The sequence below is a fragment of the Eucalyptus grandis genome, chromosome 4, assembly GCF_016545825.1.
Source record: "Eucalyptus grandis isolate ANBG69807.140 chromosome 4, ASM1654582v1, whole genome shotgun sequence".
In the NCBI taxonomy this organism is placed as follows: Eukaryota; Viridiplantae; Streptophyta; class Magnoliopsida; order Myrtales; family Myrtaceae; genus Eucalyptus; species Eucalyptus grandis.
The window spans coordinates 21300768-21322065 of NC_052615.1; the positions used below are offsets into that span (position 1 = coordinate 21300768).

The 21298-nt window shown below is 40.8% G+C and overlaps 1 pseudogene; it reads right to left on the reverse strand.

Moving 5' to 3' along the window:
* Positions 1-813: 813 nt before the first annotated feature.
* LOC120292984 lies at positions 814-2564 on the reverse strand (annotated as a pseudogene).
* Positions 2565-21298: the final 18734 nt, after the last annotated feature.

Sequence of the window (21298 nt, forward strand, 5' to 3'; positions counted from 1 at the left end):
CTCTCGCTCTCTTTCAGTTGCCTCACTGCCTCACCTCCGGCCCTTCCTCCTTTGCATCCGCAGCCTCGCCTCGTCACCAACCCTCCATCGCAACACCGCAATCGTGTCCCTCTAGATCACCTCAATCTATGCTCTTCCTCTAGCCCTCCCTTACCGTCACGGCGTCGCCTCCGCTTCCTCACCCTTGTCTCCACCCTCCATCATCTTCTTCAACGATCTTCTCTCGAACACGCACGTCGAACGTGTCGAGAAAAGTTGACCACATGTCAAAATATCCGACACATGTTGACCGCGTGTCCCAGCGTGTTCGAGCATGACGGACACATCAACACATGTCAGACACAACACGGAAGCTTGGACAGCATGTTTGTGCTTCATAGGTTCCCCCCTTCGTGCATCCCATTATGTCATTAACTAATTGAAGGAAGTTTTTACGAAATAAATCTGCTATTATTTTAGGAACACTATAACTGAAGGACTCCGCTCATTATTATTATGAGAAGCAAAATATACTTGACATTGATTAAATTATAAAAAAAGAATAAAAAGAAAGCCATGCCAAGCATGGTTAAGAGTAATGTTTACCTAACAATTCATATAGGAATCCATTAATCGCTATGTAGATAACTCTTCCCGTTGCTTAGATACCACATTATTTAACAAAAACCTAGAACTCAATGCCCTATTTGTCATGTTCCGTATATTAAATTAAGTAAATTTTTTTACCCGTTTTACTTCTTAATAACTCTTAATCCTGTTTTTATAATTAAATATACGATAGATAAAAATTTAAAACTAAAATTTCAAATAATTAAATATTATTTAACAAATGACCCGCACAAAGCTCAAACATCGACATGGTCAAATGTTCCATTGATTCCAAAGTATCATCTTGTTATTGCGATGAACACATCGAAACTCGACTATTCTTCCTTTTCTTTAAAGATGAAAACGGAGGAATACTTTGCTCGTGCCGGAAAAAGTTGTCAGGATCGATCGCGGTCTTCACACGCACCAACCTGTCGAAATTGTTCTTGAAGTATTTCTTTCCCCAAACGCTGGCTTGCTTATAACTTGTGTCGCCTATTACATTGTTCATTCCTATGTCGAGATCCCTGGAGTTGATGTAGGCCTCTCGAGGCGATTTCGACACATACTGCGCCATATAACCGTAGAAGCTTCGTATCCAACTCACATGCTTTGGAGCAACCTCGTTGCCTCCGGTTGTCCATTCCGTGGCGTGCAGGATCTTGTACAAAACCCCAGCTCTGTGAGGGAAGGGAATGGCAGATTCAGAAATTTCTGCCATTTTCCCGCCAGAGGGGACCCAAGTCATCATAGGCACCCCTTGATCTTCCTCAAAGAACCTCTCCCACATGCCCTCTAAGCCACTCTCAGGGATTGGTTCCTTCACATAATCCGATTTTTTCTTGAAGAAAATTTTGGTGTTGGAGCTCCTGTTGAGCAAGACTTCCAATGGCTCTCCACTAAAACCCGCGAAGTTGAGGACGGACTCGATCCAGCTCATCTCGGTGCAGTCCAGTCTCGTGACGTTGAGCTCCGGGAAGCGGCTACTTGTCACCTCGAGGAGCGAGTCGACCCGCCGAGGTAGAGGGTGTCGAAAATGGCTTGCATCGTCATCATCCCGTCGGGGCTGGAGTTGTAGCTCTGCAACGTCAGCGATATGAATATGTCGTCGGGGAGCTTGCTCGCGACAAGTTGCCACTGGTGCACGAGTTTCGTTGCATTTTGTTCCAACGTCCTCAGGATCTTGAACACGGTGACGGTTGACGGCACTGGGACTAGCTTGACTCTCCAGGACACTACTACGCAGAAGCTGCCGCCTCCTCCACCTCGGATTGCCCAGAAGAGATCTTCCCCCATTGATTCTCTATCTAAGAGCCGACCCTGGGCGTCGACCAACTGCGCATCAATTACATTATCAGCAGCAAGGCCATATTTGCGCAGCAGCGTACCATAGCCTCCGCCACTGAAGTGCCCGCCAACGCCAACCGTGGGGCAGAGGCCGGCCGGGAAGCCTAGGGTTTTGCTCTTCTCGGCGATCCTATAGTAAAGCTCGCCGATCGTTGCACCCGATTGGACCCACGCGGTTTTGTCCTTTGCATCCATGGAGATTGCTCGGAAATTCGCCATGTCGAGAATGACAAACGGGACTTCGGACAAATACGAAAGACCTTCGTAGTCGTGACCGCCGCTTCGGGTCCTCATTTGGAGTCCGTACTGTCGGGAGCAGAAGATGGAGGCTTGGACATGGGAGACGTCAAGCGGCGTCACGATGTAATTAGGTTTCGGAGCAGAAGGAGTCAAGAAACGCAGGTTCTGTATGGTAATGTCCAAGACAGAATAGTACGAAGAGTTGACTGGAGTATAAACGAGTTTAGAGATTGCAGATGCGTTTCCGGAGTGAAGAGAGAGGCATTGCAGGAAATCATCAGAAGTACTGATAGCAAAAGCTACCAAAGGAGCTGCCAAGAGAAAGAGAAATGCAAAGTGATGGTGCAAAGTGAAGTTTGCCATCTTCATTTTGACTCTGCCTTAGAGCATAACCTGTCGACCGAACTTATGGGAATATTCAACATTTGGACAATCTCAATCTTGCCAAATTATTTCTTTGAATATATTATTCGATCGATTGCACTAAAAATATAAACCAGAAGATAATGACTTTAAAATACACTTCTCTCTCTCTCCTCTGTCAAAGTTAGCATCCGCCTCATAGCAAAAAGCAAATGACATGTTGATATCAAAAAGCAAACAATTGACCAAATTTTTCAAAAAGCAAACATTACCTTTTGTTGGTCACTTATGAACGGCCACCCTGCCCCATTTGTTATCTCCAAATCAGTCATCAATTTTTTTAGGAACCAGGACCAATGGTCCTTGTTGTCTACCTTCACAACAGCCCAAGCCAGTAGAAACATTTGGTTATTTGCATCTCTTCCAATTGCTGCAAGCAATTCTCCCTTGCACAAGCCCTTCAAAAAACACCCGTCCAATTCTATAATTCGTCGACAACCAGATAAAAATCCTCGTTTGCATGCATCGGAGCAACACATATAACTTATCGAACTTGGTCCCAATATCAGGAAGTGGTCTCTCCACAACCTCTACATACACTCTACTTGAAGGATTTTGCAGTCTACACTTCTAAGCATAATCCCACAACTGTCCATATTTACTGCTGTATTGACCAATGAGTATTTTCATCACATTTTGCTTCTATCTTTTGCATTGAGTCCTAGATATATTGATGCCTACCTGCTCCTTCACCAGTATCCGGAATTAAGTAGTATTAATTTGATGCATCAGCTTAATCAAGTCAAAGAAATGGTTCGACAACCATGCACTTGTTACCCTTTCATTTTGAAAATTAATGGAACAAATATGTTCCTCTTGGTAGGCTCTAATTTGGAAAGATCCACTTCTCTTAACAAATACACCATAGATCTTCCATGGATAGTTTTGCTGCGAACACCTAGCTCTTACAAAGGTCTTAGTATTTTTAATGAAGTCAATATTCCTTTGTGTAGCAATAGAGTTCTTCAGTATAGCTTCTCTAAATTGTTTCGCATCATGAAATTTCATACCTACTGACTAAGTAGGAGAGACAACGGATGAATCATAAGAAGGAAACTTACTTTTCCTTCTACGCACAGCTCCATCTTTTTAAAGCTCATATTGGGAAGTAGCATTCTCCACGCTTTTTTCATAATCAATCTCCTCGTCAGCAACACCAGCATCTACAGGGCCTTCGGCCTTGTTTGGAACTTCATCAGCTACCTTCAAAGTTGCAAGCTTATCTGTCAAAAAATCCCTTCGCTTTTTTCTTAACTCTACAAGCTCCTTGTCATTGTTATCACTTATGAATTTTTTAGCAAGCAACCCTTCATCATCATCATCATTAGTTAATTTAGCTACTTTCCACTCTAATCTAGTGATTGTGACATCACCTATGTCATCATCACTTTGGTGAATTGCATCTGCGCTCCTCTCCTGTCCATCATATCTATCTTGCCCTCCTTCGACCCTAACGTTAGTACTACCTTGAATACCATCTCCTATTTGTCCTACTTAGGCACTCTCTCCATTAGAATCTTCGTCCTCACTTTCACTATCGTACTCAACATATATTTTTACCTCTTCACCATGAAGATAATGGTATAGAACATCCCTGAAATCATTATCTTCTTCTAAGCATCTCAAACCATCTCTTAAGTCTTTCCCCGGGAATACAATACAGCAACTTCTGAACTTTACAAGGCAAATAAGTCCTTATATCCCTAACAAATCCTATATAAGATGCATTCTTTATCTTGACAAAGATGGTGCCCTCATTTCCACCCTCATACTCCCACTCATCCTCCCTAATTACAAATTCCCCACCGTAGCAACTATGATAGCGACACAATCGTTGTCATAAGCCATTTCTACATCAAGAACAAGAAAAAGAATAATTAGTTTTTAGGATCACATCCACAAAGGATAATAGACAATTACACATGGGAGTCCCCCCACTCTCATGGACTTTATTAAACAGAGGTCTCCACACTGACAATATGTCCCTACATGACAGCCAAAAAAGAGGTCGTTACTTTAATTATTTGTCTTCCCTTCCCTTAAAATATTAACCAAAAACAGAGATCCCCACAACAAGCACAGGTCCCCACAACAAGCATAGCCCAAGCAATTTTGTCTACTATCTTTTGCTAAACTAACCCTGCGATGTGAGAGAATGTACATCAACTTAATCAAATCTATTTTTCCTGTGAAAACACATACAAAAAATTAAGGAAAGCTCGATGTAAAAATATAGGGTGAAAGTTCCATTTCTCATCCAACCAGGAGAAATCATACCCTACTCTATGATGTCTGGCCATTAATATATTGTCTCAAGAGGTCATTACACAAACCAAGAGAAATTCAGAGGAAAATCTAAGTTTTGAATTTATCCATTGCACAGTAGACTAATACTACATGTCAAAAGAGGTAATATAAACTTTAAAAGAAGGTACTTACATGTGGTTCCAAATATGTCCCTTGTAGGTAAACGAGCTTATATAAAGTTTTGTTGCTATTCTCTCCGTTATTATAGGTCACTACAATCGAACCATGTAAATCTTATGTGCGATTTATTTTCTTATTTTGCCTATTTTATTATTTGATTACTTACTTTCACAACAGTTAATGACACTCTTCTACGGGTTCTTTGAAACTCCAACTAATGCTCCTCGCAAGCCTTTCGTCCACTGGTTCAATGGAGGTCTCTCTCTTCCCAAGTAACTTCTCTGTTTTCATTTTTCTTTTTTTCCTTTTTTGAAATTTCTTGGTTGAAATCATTTTCAGAGAAGATGACATTTCAAAAGTACTGCGACTCATCTAGGGTGGGTCTTCCTTTGTCTTTGCTCAACAAGTCTTTCCCATATTTCTCGGAACTTTCTTTGTGCGCCTCCCACCCCACCCCCCCCCCGCCAACCAATTAATTTGTCCTAATAATGTGGAGGGCCTTAACCATGAAGACATTCACCTTTTCACATTTTTTTTTTCAATTCCACCCTTTAAATGGTCTAATTATATCATTATTGGTAGAAAGCTATTCAATTTTATAATCTGATTGAACTCGATTATTAAAGTAATAACATTTTTTTTAAGCAAAGGAATTAAGCTATCGATTCATTTGCTTTATTTCAAACCAATCCTGACATTCTTTTCAGTCTTTATGGGCTTTCTTCATCGTAAGTCGTGGATTATCAATGTGTTACACATGATGGCCATTTTGAAATTTTATAAAATGTATACCTTTATGACCGAGGGACTTAGGCTAAAATTTAGGGTAAACCAACGATTTGAGTGTGGATCACCTCTATTTCGAAAATCCATTGGAAAAGGTCATAGCACATAATTGTACGTGTTTTCATTTTTATATTTATATTAAACACTGTGAGGTATAAAGATTTTAAAGATTCTCGATTATTCAGTGACTACCTCACATTTTTCTCACAAATATATTGCATGCAAAAGCGGGGACCAGGATAGTAGGTGGATGAGAGACATCAAATGATATTAAAAATATATATAATTAGATGGTCGAAATTTCTTTTACTAAGTGCGTTCAAGGGGGCCACCACGTACTTGCGTGGTGCGATACCGTTCCCCCTCTCCCCTGCAAAAATTCCCACTTTCTCCTCACGAATTTTGTTCCCGCTTTCTCCCTTTCTCTGTCCTCAAGCTTGAAGCTCTGCACGCACGAAACTCCCCATGAACCCCTTCGCCGCCACCGCCATCCCCAGCCTTCGCGCACCCCCACGGTCTCGCTCATCATCAATTCCGCTATCGCGATCATCGCCTCTCTGCTCCGTGATAGTATATCGCCCCGAGGCGAATTCAATAGACGGTGACAATATTCAGATATAGTACCACGCCTTATACTTGTATGGTGGCACAATAACATGCTTTTGTATTCTATATGGTTCATAAAACTTGTTTTGCTTGCATAAGTAGGAGTCTACGGTTTCCAACTGTGCTTCTCAAGCCTTCGCCATTAGCTTGGAAATTGAGAATCACAACCTTCCATATCGAGATAAGTTGAAACTTAGAATTATTACACTTTAATCTAATAATGAATGATTATACTGACAAGATACTTTGAAACCATTGACTCATCTCATATGAATAATGTACTTTACAATTTATTATTTTGAACATGCAACTATATCATATCAATGGCAACAACGATGATTTGTGTAACCAATTTACATAACTTGTGGGTTTCTATATAACTTATTGACTACACAATTCAAATTTGTCACCACTCATTTGGTAGTTAATTGATTTCTAAAACATTTAACTTTTTTACTACTTGTAATTTCTATTCTAATGGTTCTAGTACACTTGCCTCGTGTCACACACATCAAATAGGAAATGATTTCCTAAACAAGGAGCATCAAAGTCATTGGTGGGACAAATCCCATTGTATGCCAAAGAAGAAATATTACAAGAATGTCCAACAAAATCCCCATTTACTAGTATAATAGTCTGATTTTGTTATTGTAAGGGCAAAGCCATTCAGTTTCACAATCTTAGATCAAATTGGAAGGAGCCATCGTGCTCCAAGGCCCCCATTGTTTTAGCAATTGTCTCCTTTTTTCTTTTTGGAATCGGTACATCCTTGACTTACTTTTCAGTCTGTGGACTTAGTTCCTCTTGACTCTTTGACTCTCTTCGTGTTACAAATATGGGTCAAAATAAAGTTATGTCCCGCTCAAAGATTTACAAAACGAATACTTTTATGATGGAAACAAAGGGAGCATCAAGAGGTGTCTCCTCCGTTCCATTTCCCTCCAACCTCCGTACGAGACGCGGACAATGCCCGTCGGAGTCGCGCACCGCCTCAGTTCTTGCCCCGGATATTTCGTCAGACTCAAGCCCGATGGATCTTTCGGTTTATCCGCAGCTCTGCGTCTCTCTGTCCACTGTTCCAGGACGGACACCGAGCCGCCAGGTACTTTCTCTTGCTTCGGTCTCTCATAAAATGTGTCGTATACGAGTTCTGGCTCTTAGTGGGTTCTTTTCTTGGCGTGAGTTGATGCCGACGTTGTTGTTACAGAGGCGAGATTCCGGCATTTTAAGGGCGGGGCTGCTGATATGGCGAAACTGAGAGAGCTGTAGCAGAAAGTGGAGCTTCTTGGTATTGACTCTGAGGATCCTAGCAGGCCTGGATTCTACAACAACTTGTTTTGTCCAAAGGTTACTCATATCGCCGTGCCCGTATTTATTTATTTATTTTTGTACTGTCGTAGCTTTCTAGAATTACGAACATATTAGTCGAAATTGGGGACGTTAATTCCGAGCACGTTGGTGCTATGGTGTCTCTTTATGCTTGAGGTTTCCAGTGGAATTCTGTTTGTGACTTTATGTGCTTCTTCAATTTCTGTTCGTCCTTTTGCACGTTGCAGTGCCGAGGGGGACAGAAAGTTGAGAGAAGTCTCTCTTTCCACATCGTCCAAAGCGGGTATGTTGTTTCTTTGAGTTTGATGTACGTTTTACGTTTTCGTCTGGCTGATCTATACTGTTCTAGTCACATTGGGGTTTTGCTTCTCTACCTGTCTTGAAGGGAGTTCGCAATGTAGAGGTGTTTCCGAATGGAATGTGGATGGGCTGGTCAGGTCATGTGAGTGTTCTTGCTGGATTATCGTGAGTTTGTGAGGCATTAATCGTAGGGTGATCATATGAAATATTTGCGATTCATATGAAATCTTAGCGTGATCATATATATCTTCCCATGAGTTGTTTTATTCAATCTTTCGGTTGTACTTTCCCTTATCTATAGGAGTAGATTTAGGAAATAATATATAGTTGTGAATTGTGTATAAATAAGTACATTTAGAATACAAGAAAAATTGAATCGGTTCACATTGGGATCTTCCATCTTGTGTTCTTTCTCAATAGATATGAGTGCTTCGAATTGGACCCAATAGTAGCTTCTCATTTTGGCCTTTGCAGACATGAAGGTCAGTTCCACTGTACAGATGACAGAAGAGAGCCTAAGGTTGGAACCCTTGAGTGAAGAGAAACGCTCTTAAATTTGATTGGGCATGGTCAATTTACTCTGTTAGTATTTGGGAAAAATTGTCTGTACAATCCCGTGTTTTGGTCTTCTGTAAATTATCGCCAAACCTGCATTACGATTACTTATGCTTGAAGAAATCGTAATTTTTGTATATTGTCTTATGATCTCTCTTGTACAAAACTATATATAAAGATATTACAAGAACCCTAAATTAGGGATGATTGAGGGTGCTTAAGGCAAGTAGAGAAAATACGGGAACAATATCAATAATATCTTAAATTAGATATAAAAGATAAGATTGCTGACTAGAAACGTTATCGCCCTCCCACAAGCAAAGCATTGTCAATAATGTGAAGCTTGGACCGTAAAAGACGAACCCGTGCTGATGATAGTCCTTTGGTGAAGATGTCCGCGATTTGATCACTGGTGTTGATGTAACAGATGTCAAGTAACTGGCGACCCACCAATTCACGAACATAATGATAATCTATTTCAATGTGTTTAGTGCGACTATGAAAAACTGGATTCCGAGTTAAAGCAATGGCAGAGATATTGTCGCACCACAATACAGGAGCACGTGGGAGTGAGATTCGTAATTCTCAAAGAAGAGATAGGAGCCATTGAATTTCAGCAGTTGTTTGAGCAAGACAACGATATTCGGCCTCTTTAGAAGAACATGCAGTAGTAGGTTGCTTCTTTGCACTCCAGGAAATAGGGTTGGCCCCGAGAAATAAACAATACCCACTGGTAGAGCGACAATCATCGGGACTGCCAGCCCAGTCAGCGTCACAATAGGCATGTAAAGAAATAGGACCAGGTTGAATCTGCATGCTATAAGAGATTGTGCCTTTTAAATAGCGAATGATATGCTTTACAGCACGCCAATGGTGTTCTTCGGGTGCTTTGAGAAATTGATAAGCCTGATTAACAGTATAGCTAACGTCAGGACGATTAAGAGTAACATATTGAAGTGCTCCAACAACACTCCTATATAGTGTAGGATCTGAGACAGGGTCACTGCTTGAATGACCGAGTTTATTCGAGATAGCAGGGCTGGAAACAGGCTTGCAGTCCAGCATATTGGTGCGAGATAAGAGATCATGAATATACTTTATCTTATAAAGAAATAATGATGGGGATTTCATCGAACAGGCTAAATGCCCAAGAAATAAGTCAAGGGGCCTAAGTCCTTCATCTTGAATGAGTGATGAAGTTCCTCAACGATAGCAGACATAGCTTTGGAATCATTTCCTGTTAAAATAATGTCGTCAACATAAGATAAGAGATAGATAATAGTAGAGCCATGACTGTAAATGAAGAGGGACGGATCCGAGATAATGGTTGAAAAACCAATGTCTTCTAGTCGAGCTATAAATTTTTCAAACCAAGCACGAGGTGCTTGCCGTAGACCATAGATGGATTTGTCCATTAAGCAAACAGAATGAAGAGCAACAGGATCAACATAGCCTGCTGGTTGAGCCATATATACAGTTTCCTGGAGATCGCCATGTAAAAATGCACATTCAACATCAAGTTGTTGAATCGGCCATCCATAAGTGACTGCCAACGTGAGAATGACTCGAATAGTAGTATGCTTTACAACAAGACCAAAAGTGTCCACAAAGTCAATGCCGGGTTGTTGGTGAAATCCTTTCGCTACGAGGCGAGCTTTGTAGCGACTGATGGTGCCGTCTGGGTTTTGTTTTATCCGATAAACCCATTTGCAACCGACGACGTTCATGGTTGGATTAAATGGCACAAGGGACCAAATGTGTTGTTCTTGTAAGGAATTAAATTCCTTATCCATAGCTTTTCGCTATTTAGGTGATTTAGAAGCTTGAGTGTAGCACGTTGGCTCCAAGGGAAGAGAAGAAGACAAAGCAATAGGATAACGAGAAGTAAAGGTTTTTGGTTTGAAAATACCATGTTGAGAATGTGTGATCATGGGATGAGTGCGGGTGGGAGGTGGTGGGGGAGGGGGTACTATGGTGGTAGGTGGTATAGAGGAAGATAAATGAGGAGATTGTGGTTCATCTATAGTTAACAAAGTAGAGGCAACACTGTTGGTGGGGCTAATGGTTGGCTCAACCCATGCGGTATCCGTGGGGGTGGAGTTTGATGGTAGCCAGATGGAGATAGGACCAAGTGAGGGTAAAGTGGTAGGAGATTTTGGAGAGTTAGAGTTTGTGATAAATGGGTAAACAGATTCATCAAATTTGACATGACAAGATATGTAAACTCGGTGACTTTGCATGTCATAGCAGCGATACCCTTTATGAGAGGTACTATAGCCTAGAAAACAACACGAAGAATAGCGGAACTCCAATTTGTTAGAACAATAGGGACGGAACCAGGGATAACAAAGGCATCCAAAGGCTCATAAATGAGAATAATCAGGAACTTGTTGAAACAATCGTTGATATGGGGAAATTTGAGAAATAATAGGCATGCGGTTGATGAGATATACAGCTGTATTGAAGGCTTCAAACCAAAAGTGAGAAGGCATACCAGCTTGAGCTAGAAGGGTGAGACCAGTTTCAACCACGTGTCGATGTTTTCGCTTAACGACACCATTTTGTTCAGGTGTATGTGGGCAGGAAAATTGATAACGAATACCATGTGTATGAAAATAAGATTCAAGTGCATCACTAGTGAATTCGCCACCAGCATTGAAGCAGAATAATTTAATTCGATGGTTAAATTGATTTTCAACTTGCAGTTTGAAAGCCATAAAAATTTCGTAAAAATCAAATTTATGGTGCATAGGAAATATCCAGCTGTAATGAGAGAAGTCATCAACAAATAGTACACAATAAGAGAATTTTGAAATAGAAGACACTGGGACTGGTCCCCATACATCACAATGAATCAGTTCAAGTGGAAATAGAGTGTGCGTGTGAGACAACGAAAAGGGTAACTTGCAACACAGAGAGTTGTCACGCTTATTTGATATTTGAAGCTATCTAAAAATAAGATGTTGAATAGCTGCAGAAGGGTGGCCAAGACGATGATGCCAAGTGGAGGAGTTGATGCAAGAAGAAAATGAAACTCAAGGTTTGAAGCAAGGTTTGGGGAACCGCATAGGATAAAGCCCATTCTCAGTCCAACCGTGGCGCAGAATTTGCTTCGTTAACTTGTCCTTCACAAAAAATTGAGAATCATCAAATAGAAAATAGCAATTATTGTCTTTAGCAAAACAACTAACTGAAATTAAATTGGTAGATGCTAGAGGACAACGAAGTATATTAGTTAAATTCATGGAGGAAGCAGGATGTGAGAGAGAAGTGGAACCAACATGAGTAATAGACAAACCTTGGCCATTTCCAACCTGAACTTCATCAGAACCACTATAAAGAGCGAAGATGGAGAGATTACCCAAATCTGTTGTAATATGATGGCTGGCATCGGTATCGGTATACCAAGTGCCATCGTCAATAGGTGGTGCAATAGCCATGGTAGCAAGTTTTTCAGGAGGATTGCGACCATGGTATGCATAGTTCATGTGATGATAGCAGTCAATGGCACTATGGCCATGTTTGTTACAAATCTGACAGATCAGCCAACCAGTGTTCAATTGATGACCTTGAGGTCGAAATGATGGAGTAGGGAGAAGTCTAGCTTGATTGGAATGACCCATGTTGCATCCTCTATAACTAGTGCCACCCCTATTGAAACAAGGTGTGAATGAGTGCTGTCCAGGAAAAAGAGTTTGAGGTTGCCAGTTTGCAATGAAAGCAGTAGTAGTTTTAAATAATGAATCATCAGTGATGCTCAGTTCTTCAGAGAGTAGGAGATTGTGTAAATCTTCAATAGTGATGGAAGTTTGATGAGCACGAACACAAATAGAGGATGCAAAGGAGCGGTAAGCAGTAGGTAATCCATCGAGAATGAAAATTAGGAGATCATCATCACTTACTGGAGATCCCCAAATTGTCGCGACCTAATTTTTTCGGGTTCCCCAACTAAAACTAGGTTAATGGATTACTAAGTCTTTAAGCTTAGCTCGGGCTCTCCCAAGCCCATACCAATTCGCGACTTAGGTTTGAATTTTTAACATGCAAATGATTTTCAATCAGGAGTCGCCACTAATCTATTTTTGGTGGGTCCATTAGAAACCCAAGTAAAGTAACGGGAGATTTACTTTACTCCTACGAACCAGAGATTTATGAGTTCGGGGACTTGGTTACACCAGACTATCCTAGTGCCATTTCGGTACCTTTTTATTTCATTTTCAAAAAAATGTTTGGCAATTGAATTGATTTTAATTTAACTTCCTAACATGTGAGGTGATCATACATGTGCGCATACCACCAATTTAACACTCAATAAAGCAGTTAAGTATTGCAGGACTTACCTCAAAGCAACGAAAGCAAGCATCTGTAGTGTTAAATTAAAATCCATATCAACAACCCTAGATATGATTTCTAATTAACACGCAATTACCCAATTTTTGTTTTCGCTTTTCTTAATGAAAATCATGCGATGCATGCTAATAATCTAATATGACATGGCAGCATGACCTAAACTATATGACATGAAGAAATGCAATAATTAAATGCAATCTAAATGACCTAATTCTAATGACATGCAATGCGATGCAATGACATACAAAATTATTTAAACTAAAATGACACGCAACATACAATTTAGTATGCGGGTTATATGTCATGCGACATTTAAATGACTTAGTCTAATGACGAGGAAGTTCTAATTAAATGAACCAAGTAAAAACTAAATGACTTGCATTTCATGGACTTAATTCTATATGACATGGACATTTTTATTTTCTTAACAAAACATGCAGTTTATCTAGGAAAGATTATCTACCTATAATTAATAAACATGCAATCCTAACATGCAATGACGTGCAAAGAATGCCTTAATTCAACATGATATATGCATGATGATTTTTTTTTTTGAGTTTTTTATATTAATTTCGAAATTAAAATTTCATATGCAATTCAAATAATGATAAAACTAACAACCTAAATGAATGCATTTTTTGTTTTGTTTTGTTTTTTTATATTTTTCTAAATTCGGAATAAAATCCATATTCTAGATATGCAAGATAAAGAGAAATATTCTAAAACAAACTGAATCCTAATTCAAATATCTTTTAGATTTTTAGTGGTTTTTAAAAAAAAAAAAACAAGCAATTATCAACTAATCTAAACAATCAAGATATTCAATCAAATAAAGGATTAAAATAATCGAAAAAATAACTTTGTTGTCTCACAAAGTTAAATTAACGATTATCCTAACCCTAATTATCACGACAAAGAGTTCAAAATAATTAAAAATCTGATCCGAAATCTTACGGATCAAATTAATAATTATATTGATTCAACAATTAAGATATTATCAACAAACCCCAAAGAATTAATATAATGAAAAAATGACCCAACATCTTACGGGTCAAATTAATAATTACAATAATTTTAGGGATAACTCCCGCCGATAATGCCTACAATAAAAGAAAATTGAGCAACCTAAGGAAAATGGGGGTAGCAAATTCGTCGGCGCCGGGCAAAGGGTTGCCGTTGGTCGAAGCTCCGGCGAAAGGCAGCAATGGATGGAGCTGCAAGCGTGGGACGGATTGGGCGGCGAGACACGTCGAGGCGGGAGCGGCTTCGCGGGTTGCTTCGTGGGCGTTGGCTCGGCGTCCGGTGGGGCTTCGAGCGAGGCGGTTGCGGCGAGGCGGGTCGCGGGGCTTCGGCTGCGGGTAGTAGAGCGTCGGGTTGAGCGGTGCGTCGAGATCAAGCCAGCGACTCGTCGAGGCGGTGAGAAGCGACGGTGTCGGCTTGGTTGAGCAGCAACAGCGATGGCAAAGCTCAGGTTTGATCGAGTAGCAGCAACAGCAGACGGAGAAACGGCAGCCACGGGCGGTGGGGGTCTGGCGAAGGACTAACAGATCTGGCTCGGGTCTAGCTTAGGCGGTGGCTTCGTCACAGGTAGAGATCTGCAGATTCGGCTCGAGTTCTGCTCTAGCGGAGGTTTAGCGAAGATCAACATGGGAGACGGACGACAAGAGGGTCTCGGGCGATGGGCTTGCGGTGGTGAGGAGGTGCGGCGACCGCAGCGACGAACGGGTGAGCCGCTGCGACGGCGCCGGTGTGGCGAGGGCGTTCGCGGACGGAAGTGCGGTGGGCGGCACCGCGGGCGTCCCCCGAGATGCGGTCGCTGGACGCCGGGCATGGTGGTGCTCACAGCTGCGGAGGCGCGACGGATTGGACGGCGAGGGAGTCCGAGTGGCTTGCGGTTGCAGCAAATGTGTGGGGAAGATGATGAACAGTAAATGTCCAATCACTTCCTCCCTCTCGCTTCGCTTTTACTTTTCACTTTCTTTCCTTTTTTTTTTTGGCTTTTGACCTTTTCTCCTCTTTCCTTTCTCTCTTTCACTTTTTTGACTTTTTGATTTTTTCTTCTTCGAACCGAGAGAAGCCCCCCTCTTTTCTCATGCCGTACACTCCCCTTTTATAAGCAAGTATAATGCTATCTTCTTAGAATATTTCGAAAATTGCCTATAACCTCCGAATCACAAAATCCTTTTATCTCATAATATTCTCCTTATCTCCTAAATATTTTCTACTGATTTTTAAAGATAAGATCACAACCCGATTTTCTTAAATTCCAAAAATCCTCATTTCAAATCGCAATTTCAAAAAACGGGCTCGGGCCAATTTGTACTCTTTTCGTGGGCTTAGCCCAGCCTGCTAATTTCAAACCCAAAACCACTAATTCGACCCATCCGCCACCGGTCTAGTAAATAAATGTAAAAAAAATGCAAATTAAAAACAAATGCACCTAAATCTATATGCTATGCAATTAATTAATTAATTAATTAATTAATATATATTTAGGAGTTAAAATTAATCCCTAATTTCTTAATGCAATAAATGACTAAACGGGTAGCCAAAATTTAGGTGTCAACAGCTGCCCCTCTTTGAAGGTGAGCTCGAAGAGGTTGCATTCAAAGACAAATTGAAATCTAAATTTTGACCATGCAAATGCACTGAATGATTTTTTGATGTTTTTTTTTTTGGTCGGAAAATGAATTCCATTTTTTAATGCAATTTATATGATGCGTGGAAATGCTAATGCAAATGCATAATGTCAAAGGAAAGAACGTACCTACAATTACTTCCCAATTAGTGCGGTAAAGCATCTTGAGGTACATGATAAATCCCTATTTACTCCACAAGTACCCGACTCTCACTCAGGTTCCTTGAAAAGTGTAACAGGCAATAGATTGAGACATCCAAATCCAGACTGAGATGTCAAGATTTTTTGAAAAATTCAAAATACCTAGATCCAGACTAAGGTATAATGAGAAGGATTGACAAGCATTCACATCCAGAGTGGAATGTTTGAATGAAAATAATCAAGACATCCAGATGCAGACTGGGATGTCAAGATTTTTGTACTCGAGATACCTAGATCCAGACTAAGTATAATGAGAAAGATCGAAAAAACATTCACATCAGTGAAATATTTAACGAAGAGAATTGAGACATTTAGATCCAAACGAGATGTCAAAATTTTGGAATGCAATTTGTATGCAAATGGTAAAGGAACTCCGCCCTGGAATATCTTGCCTTCAAGGAGGGTAGAGTGATTCAAGATAGTTGGTGTTACATGTTCAGGACCCGTACCTTTCTACGGTCGCTTAGCAGGGCAGCAAGGTTTTGTAAGGAAACTACTTTCCTAGGACCCGTACCTTTCTACGGTCGCCTAGTAGGGCAGTGTTTGGTTGTGTCTAGGACCCGTACCTTTCTACGGTCGCCTAAACGGGGGTTTACCTTCCAGGACCCATACCATTCTACGGTCGCCTGAATAGGGAAATAGATGTTGTCTAGGACCCGTACCATTCTACGGTCGCCTAAATGGGGATTTACCTTCCAGGACCCGTACCATTCTACGGTCGCCTGAATAGGGAAATAGGTTTTGTTTAGGACCCATACCATTCTACGGTCGCCTAAACGGGGATTTACCTTCTAGGACTCGTACCATTCTACGGTCGCCTGAATAGGGAAATAGGTTTCGTCTAGGACCCGTACCATTCTACGGTCGCCTAAATGGGGATTTACCTTCCAGACCCGTACCATTCTACGGTCACCTGAATAGGGAAATAGGTTTTGTCTAGGACCCATACCATTCTACGGTCGCCTAAACGGGATTTACTTTCTAGGACCCGTACCATTCTACGCCGCCTAAATAAGGAAATAGGTTTTGTCTAGGACCCGTACCATTCTACGGTCGCCTAAACGGGGATTCACTTTCTAGGACCCGTACAATTCTACGATCGCCAAAAATAGGGAATAGGTGTTGTCGAGGACCCGTACCATTCTACGGTCGCCTTGACGGAAAATTGATTTTTCAGGACTCGTACCATTCTACGGTCGCCTGAATGAGGAATTTGCTTTTCCAGGACCCGTACCATTCTACGGTCGCCTGTTAGAGCAATAAATGTTGTCTAGGACCCGTACCATTCTACGGTCGCCTAAACAAGGTTTTGCTTGGCTAGGACCCAAACCATTCTTCGGTCGCCCAACGTTGCAATCTAGGAAAAATCTTTAGGGACAACTCCATCGGGTGTCGATTAAAAGGGACTCTAGGCTATAAAAGCACACTAGGTCAATGGACATTGGGCTACGAAAGCACGCCGAGTCGATAAAGATGGGCCTTGGGCTACGAAAGCACGCCAGGTCAATATAAAGGGATTCTGGGCTGCGAAAGCACGCCAGGTAAATTTTAAAGGACACCGGGCTACAAAAGCACGCCTGGTCAATTTTAAAGGACACCGGGCTACAAAAGCACTCCTGGTCAATTTTAAAGGACACCGGGCTACAAAAGCACGCCTGGTCAATTTTAAAGGATACCGGGCTACAAAAGCACGCCGGGTCAATAAAGAGGGGAACTCTGGGCTACGAAAGCACACCAGGTCAATTTAAAAGGACAGCTTGACCGAGTCGAGTGTCAAGAATGGGTAGAGATATACTTACCTGGTGATATCTCTGATTCTTGGAGATATGTCTTTGGAATTTAGATATCCTGTGGAGGTCTTTCACCTCATGGTGGAGGTCTCTCATCTCCTAATATCATGAAACATTCTGCAAGGAACTTAAATTACCTGTCAGACATGATTTAGAGCAAAAACTGATATGCATTCATAAAAAAGATAGACAATCTAAACTACTCTAGAATGCACATTTCAAAATTCAGTGAGGTTTTCATCAACTCAATAAGGGTTTATGCATAATGACCTTTGCATCACCCAAATTTCCACTGGAGAGAATTATCATTCAAGACAATCTTCACTCATGACATGGATTTCTTAAGAATACTAAATGAGAGACTTTCGGTTAGAAAGGACTTTCACTCACTCTCATTTAGAATGTCTATTTTACGCGAATCACTCAATTTCATCATATCGATATGGGTCTGAGTATTCTCGTAAGCGGTACGATCTTACCAATCTGAGAGGTCGTTAATAGGGACCATAATGTGGGCTTGGTCAACGGCTTAACAAATGGACTCTTTGAATCAAGGCTATTGAATGAACTGTATTGTAATCATCTCTGGGTTTACAAGTCAAGAACCCTGCAAAATGAAAAAGAAATAATCTTGCTCGCACTTCTTCGAGCGATGCTTATAAACATATGAACTCCTACGTTAATTCAAATGCCCTAATCTGAAGAGACTTTGTAAAGGACGTAACGTAAGTTGGGTTCATGGGTTGAGAAATGAATGGATCATTAGGCTCAAAATGTGTGTAAAATGTGAGAGTTGATGATCATCTTGGCATTGCCACCGGTTTTCTTTTTCACCATTGGGGATTGTCTTCATGAAGTCCCCCATTGATTGTAGAAACTCAGCATTTGAACTCTTTGACTATTGCTCCATTGGGATTCAATTTTTGTAATTGACAGTCACCTATCTTGACTCTTTTTTCATCTATGGGCATTGGCCTTACTTTTACCAGGCACATCGCTTTTTATGCCTAAGCTCTCATGCATTTTTTCTTTACTTCTTTTCATGGGCATTGGCCTTGCTTTTACCAGGCACATTGCTTTTTCATGTCCTTTAGTTCTATTTTGAATTCAATTCTTGCGTATAATGCATCCGTCAAGCAATTACACTTTGAATGACATTTGAACTTTTCAGGAATCTTCATCTGCCTTTTGTCTTGCCCTAGTGTGGGGGGATGATCATCAACTGGGTTTAAAAGAAATGAAATTGAAGGCTCAAGTGGGCTATGCAAAGGATATAAATGTATATGATAGAGAAAGAAATGCTCTTCATCATCCTAAGGCACTTAAATTAACACATGAATTCAATGTAATAGCATGACTTGAAGATTGATGCAAGTGAGAGCAAGAAAATTTCAATTCATTTTTCTCACCTCATGATGCCATTTAATCTCTTAGTTGCCCCGATGTGGGGTGATTCTTGACAGGGGTGATTTGAAAAGAATATCCATAAGTGTATGGGCTCAAAAGGGTTAAGCAATGGATCACCTGTAGAGTTTGGGATAGAGAAATGAATTGCCTCTCATCATTTCGGTTGCCGTACCTCTTGCGAGAGAACTCTTTACCTTATGGATATGAACCTTCTTACACTCATCTCACAAGTGTATGAATATGGGACTGTGTATAGGATAGGGTTTGCCTTTCATCATCCCGACTCGCCTCATTTAATATGCTCAATCAATTCCACATCATTCATTAAATTAGTCCATCTTGATGTTCTTTAATGGAATTGGTGGATAAAACATGTAAGAGTCATCATCCAAAACCCTTTTTTAAAAGGAACTCAACAGCTTTAAGCATGTCAACTTCAAACAGTTTTCTATACTGCAAAATGGTTTTAAGCATTCATTCAAGGATTCCTCTACAATGGGAATTGCCTCAGCAGTTGATGTCTTTGGATTGTCCCTATCATTCAAGATTGAAAATCCACTTTTGCCCCTACACAAGAGAACGTGCATCAGTATGATACTATGCAACATCAAAGTAAATTCAAACTGCACATCCATTTTGGCTCGGGTCGAGACTTTATCCTAGTTGGGTCACTACCAAAATCTGTCATGTCCCAAATTGGTCATCTCTTCCACCAAGGAATGATGGTCCTCTTTTACTTGCCCCAAATCTTTTCATTACAAGTGCACCCTAAACATGTTGATCACAAGTCAAGTTTATGATCATTGAAACTTGATACGCCATTCTCGAGATGTCCCTTGTCATAACAAGTTATAGAATCATGTTCTGACACAAGAAGCAAATGAGTCAGACAAACAAACAGGTTTAATCTGCTACAAGCTTTAAGAAAATGTTTTGTTTTGTTTTTTAGCAGTGAAACACTTTTGTTTTCAAAAAAGTTTTTGGGAGGAAGCATGAGAAAGTCCAACCCTCAGGATTTCTCCGTGGATGATATTTTTCTTTTTCATGGTTGGATATCATCATTGGACTGGTTTGGTATACTCCATCACGTCCTCAAAATTGAAAATAAAATTGTAATTTCATTGAATAGAATCAAATGAATTACATTATTGGAATGAAAAATGCAAACAAGCCAAAGCCTAAAAGCGACAGCGATCATTGAAATTTCAAAAAGCAGAGAATCCTAAGCAAAACTTGAAATCCTAGGAGATAAGCACTTCTTCACTCAGTGACAGCGTTTGCGCCTTCATCAGGGTTGGGCAGAGGATTTTTCTGATTACCGCTTAAAGAGAATGCCTTTGTATCCAAGAGATCTTGGACCTTATGCTTCAAAACATAGCAATCATCAGTAGAGTGACCAATCTCTCCCATGTGATAGTCACACTTCTCGGAGGGATTATATGCAGGATAACGCTCGGGATTTGGTCGCTTCGGCTCAATAGAGAGTAATCCCTTCTTTTGGAGAACAGGCAAAACTTTGGATAGGGGTCTAGGAAGAGGTGTAAGCTGCCTCCTAACATTACGTCGTTGACCCGAGAACTAATATCCTCCACCTTGTTGCTCAGTAGAAATCTTAATTACCGAAGCGCGATTGGATGTATCACGATTCGGTTGAGAGTAGGCCATATTAATCTCAGCTTCGTGGTCCTCTCCTTCTTGGTAGAAAACCTCTTGTTAGATGGCTCAAGAAACCACCCTTCTCTTATCCCCATCTCGATTTGTTCTCCTACAGAATAAGGCGATTGAAGCTTTTGACGTATGTACCGGCCATTACATTACGAAACTCGGACGGGAGGGTTTTCACGAACAACTTCATCAGCTCTTTGTTGGTAGGATCAGGAGTAATTTGAGCCGCTAGGTTTCTCCATCTCACAGCATATTCCTTAAATGATTCGCTCCTTTTCTTTTCCATCCGCTCCAGGTCTTCTCGAGAAGGTGCGATGTCCATGTTGAACTTGTACTGTTTGAGGAACGCGTCGGCCACTTTGTTCCAGGTGTCAAGAAGATTGACATTCTTCATCACATACCAGTTCAGTGCAGGTCCAGTTAAACTCGCATGGAACGATTGGATCATGAGGGGCTCATTTTTTACGTGCTGGGCCATGCGCACATGATACATCTGCATATGAGATTTAGGGCAAGATGTACCGTCATATTTCTTAAACTTTGGCATTTTGAACTTGTTCGGCATTTTGACTTTCTCATAAACTGACAAGTCAAATGGGAGTGAACTCTGCGACTCTTGCAATTGTTTCAGTTTCTCTTCAAGTTT